Consider the following 3730-nt stretch of genomic DNA (forward strand, 5'->3'; position numbering starts at 1 on the left):
AAATAGGTGGCTCATCCCACCATTTCAACACAAAACATTCTTCACTTCACTGTCTAAATATCTCTCTATTATCGCTCTCTAGTGATCAGTAGGAGATTAGTTCTCTCTACTTTCTCTCTCTAGATTCTTGAGAGGGAGAAGTACAGAGATTAGGAAAATAATTACCTCTCTATTATCGCTCTCTAGTGATCAATAGGAGAATAGTATGTAGTTAGTAGTAGAAGCTTTCAAGTATTGTAACGCTATGGATATTATGATGAAATAGAAGTGTAATTCTGCCGACATTATTCGGTAACATCTATCATTTCTTTTATTAATTTATTATAATATTCTTGTTCAATGTTTGTGATTTATTAATATTAGAAACGCTTGTTGCCATGATGTGTAAGTAATTGCTTGATTGTTTACCATGATTAAATAATGTTAGTTAGGGATGATTATTGTTTCGTACTCGCTTTCTGTCTATGATATTAAACCTCGTTATTATCGTCCTTCCACCAATAAATGTGATTAACACCTTTTATAAAGTTGACAATTATAAGGTAATTAATTATCTGTGTTTATACATTGGTTAAGGTTTGAACCCATCGGAAATAAAGTACATAAAGAATTACCGTAGGACCAGATCAACTCATTGGTCAAGAGTATAAGACTAGAGGAAATACTGTTGCAACAGTAGACACTATTGTTGATGTACTATAAGACCACTTGAGCATGGTCAAGGTTAGAAGCTATGGAACCACTATAAGTATAGTACATGGTGGATAACTAAGGGATTTATTAGGTAGATTTAAGTAAAGGCTGGTTTAAATCATAAATGGGAATTTAACGCACTGCAACACAAACTAAGCTTATAAATCTTTAAGGATGACTGAGAACTATCAGAGGTTCTAATTTGTCTACAAACCCTTAGATTTTACCAAACCATTGACAGAAAGGAATTCGAAACACAATCATAACCACTCACTTGGGTGATACACTAAGGTGTTAAGAAAGGTTGGATATTATATATATGGCTGTGCTATTTTATTCGTGTACCCAAGGTATGCATTGCATCCAAGATGGGCAGCTTATATCCTTAAACCGGATAAAGCATCGGGAGTTGAGCATAGTCCATCCAATCAGAATCACGATGGCCTAGTTCCTAGTGACATGCTAATCGAGAAATCAATTAGTAGGGAATCTAGTGTTTACACCAAGGTATATCTATCTAATGAGTGTCTTGGAATCATCCCGACACTACGTTATCTTAAATCATGGTGAACCACGTCTTCTCTGTCCTTAGCTGTTTCATGCTAGCTAGCTTATTTTATTTATATTGCTTTAATATTTCAAATACAATTATAAATCAAATCAACCAAACTATTACGTTTACATAATTTGATATTCCGGATAAAGTGGTGTCTAGAATAAACCTGTTGGACTTGGTTGTTGGATTTTCCGAACAGTCGCCAATTTATTGGGATTAAAAGGATCCTGCCTCTCCACACAAGGTGTACCAGGCCACTAGTCTTGGATAATAAATTGTGTACAAACCCAATCTTAATTACTAAATTATCTTAATAAGCTCCGTTTCAAATTCGACCGCTCAAGGAATGACCCTAGGTTATATTTGCCCTTGCTAACCCATAGGAAAGAATAATAGATTTAGGCCCAACATATATAAATTAAACAATCAACTTCTTCTGTTGATATCCTGAATTGACGTTTTGCGACCTAACAACACCGCATAAATAACCGTTCGATTTGGGCATATCATTAGGAAGTAGAATTTTTGGCGCCGCTGCCGGGGAGAGGTAGTACGATTTGGAGCCTGTTTAGATTACTTAGTTTTTAAGAGACCCTTTTGACTGAGACTAGCTTTTTCAGAAGTTACTAGTTTACCATAGTTAGGTTAGATAATATTAACTTAATTTAGATTAATTAAAACATTTAAAATGGACTTCCTTATTAGTGAACCTTTAGGATGGTTTAACCTACTTAGACTGCTAAGAATTCTTCCGACACATCCTTTCTTCTATCCGATATCAAACATTGCACCCATCCGACGAGATCCACACTTACCTGCCGATAGTTCAATGATGGCTGCACGCATTACTCTCGCTGACATCATTAAACCCTCGTTAGAAGGACGAGGAGGACCGATACTCTATCCAGAGGTTAATGGAGCATCTTTTGTGCTTAAGCATAGCATCATACAACTCATTTAGAATCACTATCTATTCCGTGGCTTACCAATTGACGATCCTAAGTCTCACTTAGATAGATTTCTCTCCTTATCCAGCTCATATAAGCAAAATGGGGTTGAACAAGATGTAGTTCATCTGTATATGATCCCCTATTCCTTAAATCTTCATGCAAAAACCTGGTTCGAGGAGTTAGAACCCAACTCTATCACCTCATGGGAGGAAATGGCAACCAGTTTCTTAATCAAATATTTTCCCCCATCTAAACAATTCAGACTTAGGAATGATATCGTAAACTTTCAACAAGCATACGATGAATCAATCTACACTGCATGGGAAAGATTCAAACATTTGCTTCTAAGATGCCCGAACCACCGTCTTGAGAGCTCTGATCAAATTTTAACCTTATACAAAGGTATGAATCATAACAACAAGTCTACTCTTGATGCTGTTTCTCAAGGTAACTTCATGAAATTCACTGTCGACGAGGCCTGGAGATTGATTGAGGAGATGACTATGCACCATCACGATTGGAACACGGAAGAGCACATTTCATCAGCAACACCGCCTTCTGCCTCCGATCCTATCAAAAATAAAAAATCAAATTTCTCTCGGACCAAATAGAAAACCTCACCAAAGAAGTCGGAGAGCTAAAGAAACTCCCGCATCATGTGTCGCAAGTGCAATTATGCCAAAATTGTACTGACCTACATCTGGCCAAGGTATACGAGGCTGAATGTGAGTAATCTGTCGTCTACTCTGATAAGATCCTAGCTCATCCGCATAACCAACCCACCAAATCCATTACCCCACCAGAGACAAGTCCAGACGATGTCCTACTGCGAATCATCAACATGATCACAGCAAGACAAGACATAGATGACTTAGTCATGACTAATCACTTGATTAGTCTTGAAAATCAAATAAGCCAGCTAAATTAATGTCTCGATTCTCTATGTTGTCCTAAAAATGACTCAAAGGTGGCACATAGCCAACCTTCAGTTTCTTCTAAGGAGAAGAAACTAACTAATACCTGCTCGGTGGTAGTCATTGAGTCATCACCTAAACCTACTGGAAAAACACCCATTCCATTCCCGAGCTGTCTCAAGCAAAGATATAACAAGATGAAATCTTTCAAGCTTGATGGTAAATTTTTGGACACTGTGTCTAAGGATCCTCATAGTAAGAAGTATTTTAGGAAACTCCTATCAACTAAGGATAAGGTGCCAGAAGTACCCAATGTCCTGCTGAACACGGATTGTTCAACCATTCTCTTAAATACTCTTCCTAAAAAACTAGGGGATACCGAAAGATTTACCCTTCCTTATTCTATCTTCCAATCTGGTACTATCTATTCTCTCACTGACCTTGGTGCCAGCATCAATCTCATACCCTACTCATTGTTCCAGATACTCAAAATTGGAAACCTTAACTCTACCAAAATGAGCATTCAGCTAGTTGACCAATCCACCAGATATCCTAAGGGAATAGCTGAGAACGTCAAGGTTAAGATCGACAAATTCCTCTTTACGACTGACTTTGTG

General features: G+C 37.5%; 1 non-coding gene across 1 annotated transcript; it reads right to left on the bottom strand.

Annotated features, from left to right (window-relative positions):
* Positions 1 to 2459: 2459 nt before the first annotated feature.
* Positions 2460 to 2566, bottom strand: LOC139874084 (small nucleolar RNA R71). Its single transcript, XR_011767787.1, has one exon. It is a non-coding gene; the product is annotated as a small nucleolar RNA R71 (small nucleolar RNA).
* Positions 2567 to 3730: the final 1164 nt, after the last annotated feature.

The sequence above is a fragment of the Rutidosis leptorrhynchoides genome, chromosome 10, assembly GCF_046630445.1.
Source record: "Rutidosis leptorrhynchoides isolate AG116_Rl617_1_P2 chromosome 10, CSIRO_AGI_Rlap_v1, whole genome shotgun sequence".
NCBI lineage: Eukaryota > Viridiplantae > Streptophyta > Magnoliopsida > Asterales > Asteraceae > Rutidosis > Rutidosis leptorrhynchoides.